Raw genomic sequence first — 19,275 nt, forward strand, 5'->3', positions numbered from 1 at the left:
CCTTCCCTTGTCCCACATCTAGAGCAGAGATTACAAGTTGCACCATCAGCAGCCCAGCAAGGTCTGTCACAAGGAAGGATCTGAGTCATCTTCCCGGGAGAGTATTTTAGCCATACATCATTGTTTGTTTTCAGGCAAACCCATACAATTATGCAACATAAATTCTTTTAAAGCATTTGGGACTTCAGTTCAATTTAAAATCCTGTAGGTTTTATGGCCAGAGTGAGGGATACAAATGTGTGCATACAAATGAAGATTTGGAAAGAAGTATGTGGGGAGGATTAAAGGGCATATGAAGCCTCATGCACACTGGGCAAGCTCTGGCCAGGCTGTATCAGAACATGGGAGACCTGAAGGAAGAGCCCGTATGAAAAGCTGGATCATGATACTTATGTCTCCAGAGCATGTTTTTTTCTCTCCCAGTGCAGTGAGTGTTTTCTGTGAGCACAAGGCCTGACTGTGATCTCCTGCAAGTGCGTTTCCACAGGCTTCAATAGGGCCAGGTGACCTTGCCTAAATAGAAATAAATCTCCTGACTGATGCTGGCTTAAATGGGAATGAAAATCCCATCTATTTAAAAACAAGGATCAGTTACACCAGGAGTAGAGGGAGATATTAAAATATCTCCAATCTGAGTATTTTCTCACTCCAGGGGAGTGTAAAGCCAGAGGTATAAGGCTGCCTGTTCACTCTTGGGCAGCAGGATGACCAGTGCCACAGCCCTGGAGCCTTGAGGCTGTTTGTTCATTCTGCCACCTCAGACAGAGGCCTCAACCATGTCTGAGATGCTTTTACCACCACCCTCTGCCTCCTCCCTCTCCCAGTGCAGGGGACCACGGGTGGGTCTAGTCCCTTTGGCCTCACACAGTGACAAAGGCCCCTGTCACACCTTTCTTTTCTTTTCCTTTAATCAACAGATGGAATACAAATCACCCTCTTCCAGCACAAACTCCGTGTGAACCTTTCTGCTGTGAGCAAGGTGTAAAGCCCAGTTGTATAACCTTGAAAGCTGCTCTGCATCCACATCCAAAGAGCTTAGCACTGAGCACCACCAGGACTAGTGTGGAGTGTAACCACTGGCCCCAGGGCTTGTGGAGCAGGAGGCAAATGGTAGGAAACAGTCCCACATCATGTTCCCTGTGCCCAGCTCAGCCTTGGCACTCATCTGTGCTGCTTGCTGTGGTGAATACATGTACTAAAACATTACCAGGAGCAGGATGAACGACAATTGTAACTCAGCACTTGCAAAACCCCCAAACTGTTAACAATAATTTATTATTTATTTTATTTATTATTATTATTACCATCATCATCACTATTTAAAGACCCACTCTGTGCTGTTGTGCAGTGCATGACCCTCATTTTACAAAGAAGGTCTCAGTCCTTGTGAACTGCAGACCTCAGCGAAAGCCAAGAGCTAGGGATGCAACAATGAAAAGCAAAAAAAGAGATCCCAAAGCTTGGCTGAATGCTTTCCTCAAAATGTACTCTCATGATTTCAGGGGGCCTAGCAAATAAATCAGAGTTTACAATGTTTGCTACCTATTTACTTCTGCTTCTGTATAAAGGAGTGTAGTCTACAGTATTATTTTTCCCTCTCTCTTTTTTTTAGGGGAATATACAGACAGCTTTGCATCTCTACATTCATTTTTCACTTACAATTTAAACTCCACTGAAGCTGTGGGAATTATTGACAACCAATACTGAGGCAATCCAAGGCCAGACCTTGACCTATTGATTTCCCCGAGATTGCACAGGATGTATGCAGTTCATTGCAGAATACAGTCTTTGTTTGTTTTGTTTATTACTCAATATATAACCATGTGGAATAAAGGACACTGCCGAACTGCAGAAATGCCTGAGGATTTCTCTTTAATTGAAATCAGGACTGAGAACATCCTCACAAATCAAGAGCAGCCAGCCTTTGAGAAAATTCACTGCTTTACAAAGTTTATTTCCAAATGGGATTTAGCTTTAACTCTTTGTGTCTCACACCAGCTCAGCAACATAACTTTTAATGATTTCTCTGAAGTGGCTACATGCTGCTCAGTAGTCTGGAAACTTCCACACACAACAGATGCTGGGCAGGACTCGAATTTATACTAAAGTTGTGGACAGTAGTTGATAAAAATCGAGAACGTGTAATTATTAGAGAAAATCTGTATTTTTAAAAAGCTTCTCCAGATGCTCTTTAAAATCCTTTGAAAGGATTTTGGTTCAGTCCATTAAGAACCTACAGGCTCCCCTTGTAGAACTATGACCAAGATCTGAATTTTACTTAAGTCTGACAGTGCTCTAGATTAACTTTTAGTTCAGAGCCCTCTAATTGCAATGCAGAGAGCAGTGCAGAGAACACTTAACTCCATCAGCAGTTTGGCTCCAGCTCCAGCCCTCTCTGAGAGAGCCCCCGCCCCTGATAAATGGGTGCCAGCCCCAGCAAGCAGAAGGAACATCTCAGCTCTGATGTACTAATTAAAGTCCCCTTGTTTCCCACACTGGAGCTCCCTGTGTGTTATGAAACAGCCAAACAAGAGTGTTCCTGCTTAGCTAAAGATTTCACAACGGGACTTTCCTTCTTCAGCTGTAATTTTCCAAACTCTCATTTCCAGAGGCTCTCATTTGAGGGCGTTTATTGGATTGAGATGTCTCATAATTATAACAAAAGGGTTCATCCCTCCAGCCTGTTGTGAATGGGCAGCAGCAGGCTGCCAGAGGATCAAGATATGAAGATTAATGCAACAAACTTGAATTCTTTTGCTCTCTCCCTCCAGTAACAAGTATGTGTATGTGTGTGTGTGTGTATGTGTGGCTGGGAAGGAAAAGAAAAGGCTCCTGTGCTCTGGGATAATAGCAAATGCTACTGAAGAGGAAAAAGGGAAACACTGTTTATCCCTAGCAGAGAGATAATTGATCTATAGTCTGCACACAACTGGCCTCAAAGCCGACAGCAGCCTCATGGAAGGGACTGTAGCTACCCAGAGCCCAAACGAGCCTGTCAAACAAAGGCTTTATGGGGACACCAGGGAGAACAGAAGTGGCACATTTCATTCCTTCATAATAAATCTTCTATCTTTATTGTGCAGAGATGTTTTGCTCCTGGGTGTGCCGTGTTTCAGAGCAGGGCCTGCCCCTGCCACCCCACCCCCCCCGAAATGCTTGATGTTGACCCGGAGTGTCCAGCCTGAGCTGTGTGGCTTTATGGGGTTTATTTTCACTGTGCACAGCCAGGCCCAGCTGTTCTCTGCAACCTCAGACAGCTTCTGGGCTCCAGCTCTATCACTCTCTATTTTATGTGTGCTAAAGGTAATAAAATAACCATTTCTAAATTTAACTAGCATTACATAATGCAGCTATTTATTATGTAAAGCTTCTGCTTACAATGCCCAGAATATTGATCACTACAAAAAATGCAATTCAGCTAGAGCTCATTTAAATTAATGTTACTGTTTTCCTTTCTTTTTTGTTTAAAGGATAAATCAAAGATCTAATTTGTCCTCATGAATTCACCCCTGCAAAGCACACAAGGCACCGGGCAGCGTGAGGTTTGCTGTCACTCAGGCTCATGTGCAGCTCTCGGCTCAGAATCTGGCAGAGGATATGCCAAGATGACAATTTGTTCATTATCCAAACCACTGGAAAAGGCAAATAAAGCACACTAACCTGCATACTAACCTGCTTCATTTCAAATCAGGTCAATTTTTTTTTCTTCTCTCATCTATAAAGCAGCATTGGCAACCACTTAAGAATTCCAGCATTATGACTGTATATCATCATTATCACCTACAGGAGATGATGAATAGGTATTTTCTTACAATAGCACACGAAGCTAGAGAAAATGAAAGATGTTTTCCTATTCTTCAGGCCTTTTGGGGGTAGAAAGAGGGATGGGAAAAGAGAATTAAATATTAACAGAGCAAACAGATCACTAAGCAAAAAACAATTAAATAGCACAGCATCCATTCAACAGTAACACCAAATCATGATGCAACCACAGAGCGTGGGGTGACATTCTAATCATGGATTAAAGGACTGATTTGTGTCTCATGAGTATTCATGGGCAAAACCTGATACGTGCAAACTGATCTCGGGGAAATATGTTTTGTGGGAAACATGAGGTTATACCAGTGTCTGAGCAAAATGATGATGCCTTTTCTAGACTGTGCCTTAGGGACAAAGGAAATATTTACCTTTTTATCTCCTACTTTCTTTTTTTCTTCCAAGGAGTTGTTTTCCTCCTCACTACAGAATGAGACACGGGGTTTTTCCCATCTACCTGCCCATCCTTACACTTGCCTGTACAAATACAGGTGATCATAAAAAGTCATTCCTGTCATTTGATGTCACCCAGAAAAGCAAAAGTTAGGAGGGACCATGGAGCAGGCCACTGTGGGCAGTATTCATCTAATGCACCCAGGAGCCAGCTTTTCCAAGGATGAATCACTCCTACAAACAGAGAAGGAGATGGTGTAAATCCAGCCCCACAGCAGTTGAGCTGTAAGCCTTTGCACGTGGCTGATCCATGGGGAAGAAGCCTTGGGACAGCAAACTGGAAAAATGTCCTGACTCAGAGGGAGCACCTTTTCTGCACCATTACAGGGGCCTGGCTCAGCTTCAGTGCAAAGGTTGCTGTTAGTCACAATCTTACGTAACTTCTTTTCTTCCACTTACCATCAGCTCAGGACACAAAAAAATTTAAATATACTAATGAGCCAAATTATGGGCTCCTAGAGAAATTTCCTTTTTTGACCAGAGAAGACCTCAAGAAACCAATGAGTCTCATACTGACAAAAGGCCATCTCAAGTGGTGTCTGAATAGCAGCTATTGGTATTGATGTTTGCTTTGTGCAAAAGACTTGGGAAATGATCCTTTGCAATATTTTCCACTAAACAACTACTCCATGGAGGAAGCATGACTTCAGTGCACTGAGGAGGCTTTGCTGGGTATCCTAAGGCATCTGACTTATGTAGCTGTAGCCCTGGTATAGCCGACTGGTTTCCTTTCCCTGTTTTACAGTTTGGAAAGTCCCCAATTTCTCCATCTACATCCTCATCTGCTATCAATCATCAATGTCAGTGCAGGACATTGTTTGTTAATACTGAGATCGCTCTTCTCACTCAGCCTCTGAGCAGTTGTCTTCCTTTCGGCACAGTAAAAAATCCAGCAGCTAAGGCAGTACATTTTTATAATCTTAATGGAGCTCATACTTTAAATTTTAAAGGAGCTTAAAGAGTGGGAAAGCCCCTGTGGAAAATGCAATGTTTTCATATGCAAGTCAGGTTTTTGGTTGTGTATTCGCTGCTGTTATTTTCAGTAGCCAGTGTTTCATTTCTGTTCAGAAGCAAATGCAAGAAAGCAAGTGAGCAATTTATAATGAAATAATCAATGCTGGTGGTGAATTCGCTGGTGCCTGTGCACTTAGCCTTGCCTATGATAAGAAATTTCTCTTGGGGGCAGCATTTCTTACAAAGATGGATGGATTTATTTTCTGTCTTCAAAATGTTTAACAGCACATCTAGATTTCCTTCTCCAGCCATACTGCTCGTTGCGGGGCCAAGAGCTCCCCACACTAATGCCAGCAGGGGAGAATAGAGGCATCTTGAGGTGGAACAGCAATCCAAAGGCAGGCCTCTGCCTCTTTCCTCTCCCCTGAAATTCCCCACTTAGCAGCTTTGGTGGGGCACTCTGTGACAATCTTGCAGTTCACCCAACCAACCTGTCATGGGATTTAGGAGTCCCCGTTCCCCAGGGTGGGCTTTGTGGGAGCACCAAAACATAGGCTACCAGCACCAGGGATCACTCATGCTGGGGACTATCTGAAGCCCCATTTCCACAGTAAGATGAAGCACACAGAGCTGACTTCAGGCTGCTGAGAGCCCTAAGTCACTTAATGTCTGCCCACGCAGCTCTGGCTCCTGCCCTAAGCCTCCAAGGGGCTTGTTTTACTGGCATGGAACAGGTCTGCTGGTGAGTGTGTAGGCTGGGGGTCAAGCCAAGGTGACAGAAAATGCAGCCCAGTCATTCTCTGTGTAGGTCAGACGTGGGAAGCTGCCCCACAAACATGCCAAGAGGTTACAGAGCTATAAATGTTTAATTGGGTTTCTCCACATCAGTCCCAGAAAGTGAAGGAAGCCTTGCAAGGAGGATGGGAGAAGCAGATACAGTGTCTGCTCTAATGCTTAGGGCCACGGGCTCTCAAATCCTGTGGGTGTCTCAGGAGCACATGGTCAAACTGGGTGAAAACACAGTCAAGGATGGCTAATTAGGAGCCTGGTTGGGAGCAGTCTGTGAGGGCTGCTGTGAACTTATCCTGAAGAATATGGCTGAGGTTCAACATCTTGGAAAGAAAGTGCTGATGAGCGAAGGACTGAAGAAACCATGCAGTGTATTGTGAGAGATGAGAGTAAGAGCAGAAGGGTGTTCCAGCAGGGAATAGTCCCAGAAACCTGAACAAATACACAGCACAAAATAAACTGAGGAGCTTTAAACCAATGGAACTTCACATTCCACATTCAAGTGGAATGTCAGGAGTTCAGTATTTATCAACCAAGCTGAGAGGACAGTTGTACTCACAGCTCACTTAACCACGGGAGCTCCAAAATAGATGCTTCTGAATGCAGACAGAGAGAAACCCAGGCCATTTTTGGAAACTGCCCTCTTGTTTTTTCTCTCTTTGAAACTGAGGTGACTGATTTTCACCTTGTTTATGCAACTGTAAATCAAAAGCAAATTTAGCAAAGGCAAGAAGGTGATGTGGGTGTAGTGTTCTGGAATGCCCAAGAATCATCCTTATTGTTATCATTACGCTGTAACTGAATGTGGCACTATAAATCAGCCCACCCTGCTCATAAGGGAGTGTTTGGTAACACTACACCTTTGTAACAAGCCTGAGACTGGTGGGGTTTATGAGCAACCCACAACAGTAAATGCCTGAGCTCCCCCTCTGTTGCGAAGAGCTGTGGCTCTTTCCTTCCTGTCACTGTTGTGGCTGAGCCACAAAACCCCCTCTGCTTTATTCCCTGATATCCAGATCTTTTAGTTTTGCAGTGCTTCTCTGAGCAGGCTGCATGTTCTGCAGAGTTTGGGTCTTGTTCCAGCAGTTTCCACAGGAGGAACAGAAGACCTTCCCTCAGAAATGAAGCATAACAAAGTGCAGTCCGCCTGAATGTGGCTGGTGACCTTTGCTCAGCATTCATAGGTGTGGATGGTTGAGAATCTCACTCCAGAGTACACATTTCTGTTCGGTGAATAATACGTGTGGAAGATGCTTCTGGCCTTAAATTCCTCTTCTCATCCATTGCTCCATAGGACCATTTCCTCTCTTTTGTCTTCTTGCTGGGAACAATTGCCTGCCCTTTCCTGCTGTGCAAGATGCTCCTGCTCATCTCAGCAGCATCACTGATCTAACCTGGGGTAGCCCAGTGCCAAAACCAGGAGGCTGAGCTGACTTGCAGAAGCCTCACTGGAGATAATCAAGCATGTAAGCGGGGCTTACAGACATCCCTGCGTCTGGAAACGACTGCTGAGTGAGACAAGGTGCCAGGCAGAGAGAGATCCCTCATCCTCAGCTTCCTGGGGCTACTGTCACCCCAGGGCACAAAACCACCAATGCTTTCTTACAAGACGCTCCTGTGAGGGCTTTAGAAGCAGGGCTCAGACCTGACACAATGTGGGTGTTAAAGAGAGCTTATCCTGCAGTCTGTGTGTGTGTTGAGAGCAGACTCCCCTGGCCAACAAAGAGGCCTCATTTTGCCTGTGGTCTGCCTTCACATCCTTCACTTCAATGCCGGATCACTGTTTTCCAGCTGCAATACTCTGCTGGTCTTGGGGGAAGGGAGAACAGGTCCTTATCTTTAGTATCAAAAAAAAATCAGCTATAGAAACACCATGCAGGGTGTCTAGCCCTCCCCCCATCAGCCTACAGGAGTAAACATCCTCACTTAGGTGTGCCTTTTACCATATTAATAGCTACTTCCCTTTCCGTAATCACTCGGTTATTGCTCAACAAAATGCAGCAACGTTAATAGCCAGTGACCCACAAACTCAGTACGGCATCAAAGGTTGCCAAGTTATCTCACGCAACGAACTTACTTTTGATGAATTGGTACCATTCCCTGGAACATTCTTACAGTAATTTTAAGAGTCATAACATCTTACCATGTGCTGCTTTAACTTTTTGACATGGAGCTAAAAATAGCAAGTGCTGCACAGCCTGGGAGAACAGCTTCAAGTTCAGATCTGAGCCGAAAATCCCCAGCGTTTCAGGCTGCTCGCACGAGTGTTTTGATTTCAACAGACCATAAAGACAAGGTTAAAATGAGAAGTTTGGATATGAGTCCCAAGCAGGAAGGGGACCGGTACAAAGAACATTTACCTGACTTCATCTGATTTCTATTTAGAGAATCACAGCATCAAAAACTGGCAACTGATCCGCAGGCAGAGGCCAGCTCAAAATGATCAGTGATCATAAGCAGATGCTGCTGAGGCTTTGGTTGCTGTGCTGTTTGCTGTCTCAGCCGTGTCACCACACGGGTGTCGTTGTCCATCTTGGGTCTTGCTCACCCACTACATAACACATGACACTGCTCACTGGCCTGACTGGGTGCAGAGAAGGCACAGCGGTCGGTTGGGTTTTGCCAGGTGCTTTGAGAGCCCTGAGTGGAAGGTGCCATTATGGCTGGTATTGACTGTGGTGATTTGCTGTCTCTCTCCTAGCTCAGCATCCTGCTGGGAAGGCAGGCACTGGGGGAAGTCTTGAGCTCAGAGGGCAGATGTGGGCCAGGAGCCCCACCAAGCAAGGTACAGTGTGAGCTCTGCGTCCTGTGACCCTACAGGAGGCCAAGCCAGGATTCACAGCCCTCATCCATGGCCTTTCCTACACTGCCTGGGTATGGGAGAGGATCCCTGCGCTTTTTGTGTACCTGATTCTGAGAAGACATGGAAGCTTGGACTATTTCTGTGTTATGTTTCCATAACGCCCCTCCACCACACGCCTGCAGTTCCTTGATCTGCCCTGGCTAATCTCACGCACTGGGCTGTTCCAGCCCCTCGGGATGTGGGGTGGCTGCATTGGAAGCGGCGAGGAGGCGGCTCTGCCTTGTTTACGTTTGGAGCATGAATGCCTGCTCGCAATCCTGTGGGCTGTTCCGGTTATCAGGCACGGCACTGCTCTGCTGCCAGCTCCCTCATCTTGAGCTTGTAGCGGGTGATGCGACGCCTTAGGTAATCCAGTGTGGGAAGGGTGAACACCCTGCCATTTACTGGTTATTTATACACTCAGATTGGCTTTCTCTGCCTGCCTAGCTCCTTTATTTTTAAAGGGGAAAGTGAACACTCAAAAGATGTTTTTTGAAACTGTTATCTCTCCCCTCACCTTGAGGCAGCCAAGGGAATTTTCAGCTCTAGCTCCAAGACGTATCAAAGTAGCCATGAGGCAGCACCCCTACCACTGGGATTGAGGTGAAGGGAATATGGGGATAAAGATGATGACCAGGCAACCCAGAGAGGGGAGAGTAGCCGTTTCCAAGGGTTTAAGGGCTAAGCATGGAATATCCTTTCTCTAAGGCTTAAAGGCACATATTGAGGCTGTGCATGCTGTGAAATGAGGTGGATGGGTGCAGATGGGATTCCTTGGGTTTGGACTGGCAGGTGGATAGGTGCAGATGGGATTCCTTGGGTTTGGATTGGAGCAGCATGCCTGCTGCTCCATGCTTCTTGCCATCCGCTGTTAGATGTGATCTGTGCAGGCACTGTGGATCCCACTTGCTAAATCCTGGGCAAGCTCACATGTGATGTTTTGGGGTAATTCAATCCAAGCTTGTGTTGTGTTTGCTGGGCTGTAGACAGGAAGGAAGATTGTCATGACAGAATCGTCTTCTCCTACCCATCTGTCCACTCTTCCTTTTAAACAGAGATTTCTGGTGTCATTTTCCTCACAGACTACTCCCAGGCAAACAGCACAGGAGAAACAACAGCAGAGTGAAGTGCAGCACTGCCCTGGTCCTGTGCTTGGATATGCTTTAGGTAACCACGCTGTTCTTTTCCGCCACAGGAGGCTCCTTGGCAAAGCCAATAAAATAAGAGGAAAATGTTTTGTTCTTGCACTCTCTTTTGTGCCAGGAGCTCTCAGCGCTGTACCCACAACAATGAACCAGCCTCACAGTGCTCCTTTGGGATGGATTAGCACAATCATACACGTTTTGGATGGCGATGTTAGGGCCAGCTAAGGTCAAAATCATTCATTCCGGTATGTCCTGCTGCACTATAACTGGATCAGCCCACCAGGGTACCTAATCCATGGGTTGCAGGGCCCTTTCCCTGACTGCTCACAACCTCAGCAAGAAGCATAGGATGCTCAGCTGTTCCCTGCAGCTATTTCCCAGATGCTGAAAACACCAGGATTCTGCTGGGACTCATGCAGCAGAAAGTGATTATCAGGCTGAGGCGAGAAGCTGGAGAACCTGATAAATTCCCAGTTTCTATTTACTGTTCCCTGAGGACCTATAGAGTGGGAAAAGTGCCCTCCTGGGTGATTTTTCCACCAACTGTGGGCTGGCTGGCAAAGGACCTGTGTGCTGCCAGCGGTGTCTTGGGACATGTCACCAGAGGGCATTGCTGAGACTCGCAGAGCCCAAACTCGGCTGGGATTGCACCAGCAATGCCATGGGACTCTGAAGTGGGGAATTTTGTGGATTTCATTGCTAACACTACATGGAGCCTACAAGCACCGCCCTAGACATACCCCGGAACAGCAACAATCCAGACTGTGCAGAGGCTGGGGTTGGCACAGGAGCTGTACAGGCAGTGGAGATTTAGGATACACCTGGTGCTCCTCGTCTGCACATGGCTGTTGCCCTTTCACGGTGCCAGGAGCCTAGGAGTAATGAGAATTATAAAAAAAAAGCAAAACAAAAAGGAATAAAAAAAAGGTGCATAAATAAACATGCATCCGCTCAATGTAAATTAAGGCCATATTGCAGGAGAAATTGAATCCAAAGAATGCAAAAAGTCAAACAAACAAACAAGCAACCAACCAAAGAAAACCAATTATTTTTTGGAGGAGTCAGGAATGAGTAAACAAAACAATGAGTGCCTCTGGCCTCCAGCATCTGTGCACTGGCACTATCACATCTCCCCAGGAGCAAGGCCTGGGCTTCCTCTTGGAGTCACTCCTGCCTCACCATGATGCCCCTCTACTCTGTGGCTTGTTTAACTCACTTTAAAACAGTTTAATTGTGACACACGGCCTGATGAACCTGGCACCAGTGTTTTTTGGTTAAAGCCATAGACAAATCCCAGAAGGATGAGGATTTATTTTTCCATTTTCTTTGTAGCATCCACTATGGAAGAAATTAATTTCTCCTCCTCCTTCATTGGCCATGCAGTTTTACAAGATCTCCCTGCACCATTTGAAAACCAGCATAGATAGTTGGCCTATTGTGAGAAACCACAGGGAGTTTTTAAGCTGTACAGTAACCAGCTTTAGCTTCACCAGGATGAAAATAGACAATAGCGAGAGGAAGGGGGTTCTGGAGAACTCCAGCTCACTGTTTCAAATTAGGAAGTGACTTTGGTTCATTCCATCACTACAGCGCATCTTCACAAGCAGCACAATTTGTTCAGGTCCTTGCTCGGGCTCTGATTCCAAGAAACCTCCCTGCTCTGCACAGCACTTCAGCCCCAGTCCTGCTGAAATCAATGAAGATCCACCCAAGAGCTCCAAGCGGATCTCAAATTTTCCATCCTTCTTTGAGCCAGTATCTCCCAGCTGTGGGATGGGGAAGGTGGAAGGGGTGTCCTGGTTGGCAGTGAATGGTCTCAGTGCACAGCCTCCAGGCTGGAGGGCTGCTGTCTCCTCATACTTTGACCCAAGCTCAGCTTAAGCACAGGCCACTCTGCTGCTTTCAGCACCTTGTTACCCAAACTACAACACAGTCTGCCTGACTTGTAATGAACCAGTCAGAGATGAATTTACTATTTACTGTAAATCTCCTAGCCACTTCCTGGCTAATTTTACAGGTTTTAGCCAAGGATTATTCATGCTTTTGGCTGAGTACTATCCCACGTCAGTGCGGGTGGAAGGATCCGTCCCTCATTTATTGTCCTTCCTAGTTTATTGCCTTTGTTTTTCTTTTCATAGATTAATTACAAACATCTCACTCTGTGAACTCCCACTGTATGGTGGCTGTGTGATCTCAGTGCCATGAATTATAGATGCCTGACATATCACACCAAGCTATTATGATTTTTTTTTCCACAAGCAAGCTATGAATAATGAAGAAGATCTATTAAATTTATAATATTCTCTATCTTTGGTATAGGAACGGGAAGGCAAAGCCCGATGATGCCTTTTATCGTCCTCCCCTCCCTCTCTGGGCTCGGCCAGCTCACACAATGTGAGTCTCAATATGGACTCTGTGTATTTAGGAAAAATTACTGATGTTGAGATTTCAGACTTGGGGTCCCTCCATCAGTCGCACAAGGGTATCTCACGGCTTTATTCAGATCGCTGAGGATTGTGGCTGGCCCGGGGCCGCTGTGCAAGGGCCTATGGCTGACCCAGCCCCACCACGGGCTTCTGTGCCAGCATCCTCCTGCCTCATTTTCTGGCGCATTCTGCGGGAAGGATGGAGGTACAGGAGGTGTTTAAATGGAGGGGTGGAGGGAGGTTGTGACAGGCAGCTGAGAGGGAACCACGTAAGAGTATGAACCCCCATAGATGAGAACCGTGACCCTCAGCCGCTCTCTCTCAGGGGTTTCCCCTCAGCGGCCCCTCCTCAGCGCTTTTTCCTGGGGTGTCCCTTCGGTGGCCTTCACCTCGGGGGTCCCCCCTCAGCCATTTCTCCTCAGGGTCTCCCCTGGGCACGGCCTTTGCCGCCATTTCCCCTCAGGCCCTTCCCCCCACACGGGGGTCTCCCCTCAGCCTTTCCCGCGGGGTCTCCCCCGGACCCCCCCAGGGGCGCGGCCCCGCCCCCTCCCCCGCGCGCGGCAGCCCCGCGCCGCCGGTGACGTCAGAGCGCGTTACTGCCCGTGCCCGTGAATGACTGAGCGCCGGGGGGGGAAGGGGGGCGGGGAGGCCGCGCGCGCGCGGCGCCCGGCCAGGCGGAAATGGGCGCGCGGGCCTCGGCGGCGGGCGGGGGAGGGGCGGGAGGCAGGTGGGGCCGCGCCCGGCGGCGCCGCGAAATGGCGGCTGGAGGGTCTCGGGGCCGCGGGTTCGGGCCCCGCTCTGTCCTGGCGGGGGACGGGGCGGGGTGCGACGTACTCAGGGCGACCTGGGGGCCGGCACCTGCCCTCGGGCACGGGGGGTCCTGAGCAGAACACTGGTGTCTGCAGGCCCCGGGGCATGGGGAGCCCCCATCTGCATCCCACACCCATCCACGTCCTTGTCCCCGTCCCTATCCCTGCCTCTTAACCCATTCCCATACTCATACCAGGTCTTGTCCTCATCCTATCCCCATCTTCGTCCCCATCCCTATCCACATTCTTGTCCCTACTCCAATCCCTGCTCCTCAGGGCCTGCTGTGGGAGACAGAGTGGGGCCCGTGGCCGGTGTCGCACACAGAGGCTCTCGGCAGCCACAGGTGGCCCCACAGGGGTGACCCAACTCCCGGCTGTGGCCAGGCTGTTTCGGGATGGCCTCCCCACAGCTCCCTATTCCTGCCTTGGCCATCACTGTTTGCCCGGTTGCACCCCAGCCTGTTTCTGTTCCCATGGCAGGGTGAGTCCTGCCCTGCTCCATCCTGGGCACAGTGACAAGGGCACTGTCCTTCCCTCAGCGCTGCCCGCGTTTCCCTCGCACACCGCACCGCTCACCTGCCATGGCCCTGCACATGGACCTGCCTCACTGCCGCTCTCCTGGCCGGGGGCCCTGTGCCGGCACCGTCTCTCATTTGGGATCAAACGGAGCCTACCACCTGCTTTTTCAGTGTTCAAACAAGCCACTTTAAGCTTTCTCATGTGTTTCCAACTTGGCTGTGCCACGAGGATTATGGTTTATGGCAGCGTGAGGCGGCCGGGATGCTGTGCATCCTGGCCCCATCAGGCACGGCTGGGCCTCGGTGTCTGGAGCTGAGGCTTCCCCCCAAACCCATAGGATATGAATTCCTTGAGCCCTTCAGATCACCCAGGGTTTCCCCACAGACTCCAGGAGAGCAGGATTGGACACAGGATGATGCCCTTGTGGTGCTGGGAATCACCTGGCCCAGGAGCAATTGGCTCCGTTGGTGCAAAACCAGGGAGAAGATGATGGCACTTAATTTTATTTATGGGAGTAAATAAAGTATCTGTTACCTGCAGAGAGGTTTAATCTCTAGGATATAGAAACACTACAGAAGCAAATGCCCTGGTGCATTCCAGCACACACACATGGCGATTAAAGCCCAGACTGTCATTTGCCACCTGAAAGCTGGGTAAAGCACAGGGGAAAAAGTCTGCAGCGTAGCTGAATCCTCTTGTTCATGCCCAACAGGAAGGTAAGGGCTTTACTGGAGCATCCCGTGTGTGATACCTCTGGGAGCTGCTGGAGCCAAACAAAACGGACACAACAAATGCCTTCTGGATATAATCGTTCCCAGGCACAGCAGAAGGGAAGGAAGACTTTTATAAACAATTATCCATGCAAGCTGCAAGAGTAGCATTTGCAGTAGCTCTCCAGGGCCCTGATAAAACTCCCTGAGACATGCAGAGATGGATAGGATTTATAAACCGTGGATGGGTATTTCCTACATTGCATCTCTCCCGGCAGTATTATCGCATGAAGCTCTCTGCAGAAGACATATATGTTCATGAAAACATTTTATAGCCCTGTTGTGCTGGGATTAATATCAGATAAGAAAGTCCAGACCACGTGTACTTTGTTCTTCCCAGCACATTTCCGAGTCTGCAAATAGAAGAGTCCAAAGGAGAAGATGACTATTAACTAATGCTCTTGCAACTTGGTGCAATTTTGGCATTTCATACACAGTTTTCATAATAATTTACAGGTGCTGCATTTTTTCAAGAGCAGACTTATCTGTGTGTCCGAAGACAGTGTCTCAATCTAGAGATGTACAGATAGAAATGATATTTCTGGGTATACAAAAGCTGTTAATCAGTGTTGGGAAGTCACTGGTTGAACTCAGTGAGGGTTTTGAGTCCCACAAAAAGCACTGTAGGTGCCTGGCCATGGGGAGGTAGCTAATAAAGTGTCACACCTCGTCACAGTGGTGACATTGTGTAAAGCCTTTTGGACACCCTTCTCCTCACCCCTGGAATCTCCCTGAGCTACCCATTCTCTCCTCATTTTTCAGGTCTGACCTCCAGAAACTACCCAGCACAACACAGCCTAGGGAACTTGCTGGACAAGTCAGCCTCGTAACGGGAGGGAATTGAAGGACATGTGATGTTCAGGTCAGGTTAGAAACTCATCTGCCCTTGTGGGCCCAGGCTGTGGGGACAGAGGTGGCAACACAAGATACCAACCCCAGCTGCAACTGCTGGCACCAAGAGAGTCCACCTCATTTTTGAGGCAATCACCCTATCATAACAGCCTGTTTTGTGGAAAGTGTCAGGATTTATTTAATGAATAACACAGATGAACCACCCAACGTAGGGGGATTGGAACTAGATGATCTTTAATGTCCCTTCCAAACCGAACCTTTCTATGACTGTGGAGTCAGAAGTTTCCTTAACAGAAAAACACTGAGTCATCTTTCTGAGGCTCATATGGACCCAGCTGGACTTACACCGCTGTGAGAATGAGGAGGGCCAACTCCAGAAATCCAAGTCTCTCTGAGAGAAAAAGATGATGTTGCTGCCTGGCAATATCTTCCACACACAGAACTTCATGTGGAGCGAGCTGCTGGATGGGTTTAGCACAGGGAACACTTCTCCCTTCAATGTGGCCATGAAATCTCACACACCTTGAACATTTCCCACCACCACCTGCTATGAGCTCCATCAGTGCTTGCCCAGAATATTCCACAGTCACTGGTATGCTCAGAGCCTTTCTGTCTGTGCATGGCAACCTGTGGTATCTTCAGGGAATTGGTATTTGAGGCATCCCAGGATGCAGGAGCTGCTCCTGTGCTGCCTGCAGCCCCCTCCCCAGACAGGAGTTGTCAGATGGGCACCATGCAGGGACACTTGTGCAAGGACAGCTGAACATGTTGTGCTGAACACATTTTGTTTTACATTAGGCTTATAATTTTCGGGCTCATGTTTGGTTTGGAAGCTCGAAGCCATGCCCAAGCCTACAGCTGCCAGCTCTAGGGCAGGCAGTGGTGTAATAGCCATTTAATTCCCCTGTACTGTAATCTGATGGTGGGATGTGCTCCCAGGCTGCTTTTAGGTCTGACTGGGGAACAAAATCAATCACAGAACACCCGTTACAACGAAAGCGCTGTTGGTGTCAATTACCTAAACTCTGCGAACGTAACTCTTCTAATTTCCTGTTAAATCAGTAATGTTACCAATCTCAGTCTATTATTTTAATTAGGACTGTGACTGCAGTTGCTAGGAGCCCAGTGAGCGCAGACAAATGCGAATGTGTAATTAGTCCCACAAACGAGTGGCAAGTTGAATGTGTCAACATCCTGGATGGTTACAACATGGGGTGCAGCGGGAGGCCAGGCCATTTGGGCCAGGTCCTGATCTCACTGGCCTCAGCGCCAGCCCAGCAGACTCCGCAGAGGTCAGCCCGGACAAGAGCTGGGCTCAGGGAATCCGGATCTGGACCCTGGTCACTGCAGCTTCTTGGAGCTTCACCCTGGGTTATTTTTAAAATGTCTGATGTCCCACCTTGTTTGATTTTTTTTTTTTTTTTTTTTTTTTCCCCTCGCTGTAACGCCTCCTCAGAGCCAATTATCCTGCAGTGAACACTGCAGTCAGGTTAGCTGAATGTGGGTGTTCCCAGCGCCAGCCGGCATCGGATTCCAGCCCTCCCAGGGGACCGGAGCTCCTAGGGCGGGTACGGTGCTTGGCTCCCTCCTCTCTCTTCCTAGCTGTGAAAGAAACCTCTCAGCTTCTGTCACATCTGACTGCCTCATGCATCCCCAAAACAGCCGCGCTTTGACAAGGGAGACAGGCGTTCCGACAGCAGAGCAGCGCTAGCTACCAACCTCACCCGAAAACACAAGCTGAGCACAGAACCCCTGGCTAAATATAGAGCCCAGCTGGGAGAGAAAACAATGTGGCATTGCAGATCCATCAAAATTAAGAATGAAAATCTGAAGGCGCTGCTCAGTGACGACCCCGGCTGCTCCCAGTGAGCGCCGTGTGCCCAGGGGTCCAGCCTCCCGCCAGTATCCAGCGTGGAATGGCACAGGAGGGAGAGCAGTGCTTTTATTAGCACTTGGCCATCAGTCAACCGTCCACACTCCACAAATAAATGAACAGGCTGGGTGCGTGTCATCCCAGTTCACGTGTTACAGAAATAACACTGGACTGGAACCAGAGTTAACACAGCTGAGATTTGGGATGTGGCTGATTTGGAGAGAGGGCAGATGGCAGGGCCTCGTTGGACTATACCTGCTCTTGGAGGCAGACCTGATTTACAGCTCCATCCATCTTCTACATTCTAATTTCCCTGCTTTGGTAGGTCATTCTTCTGCTTCACATGGTACTTCTTTCAGAACAAATAGCCTGGGAAAAAGTCAAGGGTTTGGTGTACATTGGATGGACTGATTCGGTCAGCTTTTCAAGATAAAACCAGTATAGAAATAGTATGAAAAAAGTGAGAGAACCCTGAGGGTGTTGTGTGATGGTTATCCCCAGGGACCTGAAGACCAGGCACTGATGCTGTGCCAACATGAGCACTGCAATGCCTTCGGTCCTGGTACCTCATCTGGGTCTGGCTGTGGCTTCATGCTCTCACTCATGGCTTGCGTTGGATGGGATTTTTCCTCCTGTGTCGTGACATTCAAACAGAGATCAGGCCCTGTTAGTTGATGCATTAAGCTTTGAGCCCAGTTCCCAGTGATAGAGCCTTTGCCACCACCTTGCAAGAGCTGCTGTGACCTTGCAGAAGGTGCCTGATCTGCCCTTGTTTTCTGCCCACTTTCCTTTAGTCCTCCAGGAAACAGCTTTAACCAAAGCCACATTGCATGTGTGTTTTATAACAACTATCCACTGTTACTGCCACTGGTGGGTTTTCAGGCCCTGTCCCAACGTGTGTCCTTGCAGCAGAAAAGCCAGTATCCCTCCTGGGATGGAGCTGAGGCTCACCAGTCCTGATGGCTGTGTGCCTGCTCCATCCCTGAGAGAGCCCTGGGCAGAGTGGCTGTCACCTCTGAGTTGTTGCAGGTCAATACACTCACCCAAAGAGCCCAGGGGCTGGCAGAGCTCTCCACTGCCTCCACACCCCTTGGGATGCCTGTTTTGTGCAGGAAACAGGAAGAATTGCCATCCTCATGCCTTTGTGTCCTGAAGGCACAGGAGCCACAGCTGGTGGGATGCTGCAGCCCCCCTCACTCCAGCTTTCTGCAGGAAGGGGGGTGTAAAGAACCTGTACCATCCCAGCTCCAGGCTGGCCAGGCGGATTCTTCATCCCACCACGCAGCCCTCTGAGGTGAACCCTTGATTAAAGTCTGTGTGATGTCACAGATGTGCACAGATACCCTTAGCCCTAGGATTGTGCAACTGGCTGGTAATGTGCATGTTAATAAGGCTATTAAGGTTTACAAATATTCTGTTCTTCCTTACAGTTTATAATTTAATTAATTGCCAGTTAATTGTCTTATTTTCCCCCTGTGATTGATGTCAGTGAGTGGGATTAGGCAGCATCAGATGACAGAGGAAGGAGGAATGAATGCAGCATCCTATGATGGTATGAGAGGAGATGTTTTTATGGACAAATCCTTTCTGACATGGATGAATACCTCAATGAGATATCACAGAGTATCAGCTCAATACATATTGTAATGGGATCATTAGAGGAGGTACCAGCTGTGTGAGGTTTGTATTCACAAGCCACGAGTAAGTAATGGGGAAATATTGGCTCCTTGGAAATGTTTGCCAAGCATAAATCTTTCCTGTTTTTCCTGAGCTGGTGCTCAGTTTACATAAACTGGGAAATAATTCTCTAAGGCTTGTGGGACTGCTCCAGCTACCCCTCAAGTTGGTCACGGCAGGGCAGCTTTGGTGAAGGAAGGGAATCTAAACGCAGCCCTGCTGGGCAATATTTTTCCATGGGGAAAAATTAAGGGTCTCCCCTTAATTAAAGAGGTCTCCCACCAGGCTGTGGCTCCATCCCTAAAACAAGAGGCATCTTTACTTCTAAGTAGGGAAGGGGGGATGGCTGA

At 48.3% G+C, this 19,275-nt stretch overlaps 2 long non-coding RNA genes across 3 annotated transcripts in view; both read right to left on the reverse strand.

Moving 5' to 3' along the window:
• LOC147651350 (uncharacterized) overlaps positions 1-12,960 on the reverse strand; it is a 32,215-nt gene extending 19,255 nt beyond the window's left edge. Inside the window, exon 1 of the long non-coding RNA XR_015274311.1 lies at positions 3,673-12,960. This is a non-coding gene — a long non-coding RNA (uncharacterized LOC147651350). The remainder of the gene's footprint in view (positions 1-3,672) is intronic.
• Positions 12,961-13,160: 200 nt separating this feature from the next.
• Positions 13,161-18,903, reverse strand: LOC111933207 (uncharacterized). Of its 2 annotated transcripts, XR_015274312.1 has the most exons (5): positions 18,486-18,903; positions 18,292-18,347; positions 17,815-17,880; positions 17,504-17,617; positions 13,161-16,977 (listed from the first exon to the last, which is right to left on the reverse strand). It is a non-coding gene; the product is annotated as an uncharacterized LOC111933207 (long non-coding RNA). The 2 variants fall into 2 exon arrangements; XR_002866565.2 differs by having other exon boundaries at positions 18,292-18,903.
• Positions 18,904-19,275: the final 372 nt, after the last annotated feature.

This window comes from Cyanistes caeruleus, chromosome 10 (assembly GCF_971803275.1).
Source record: "Cyanistes caeruleus chromosome 10, bCyaCae1.hap1.1, whole genome shotgun sequence".
Lineage (NCBI taxonomy): Eukaryota > Metazoa > Chordata > Aves > Passeriformes > Paridae > Cyanistes > Cyanistes caeruleus.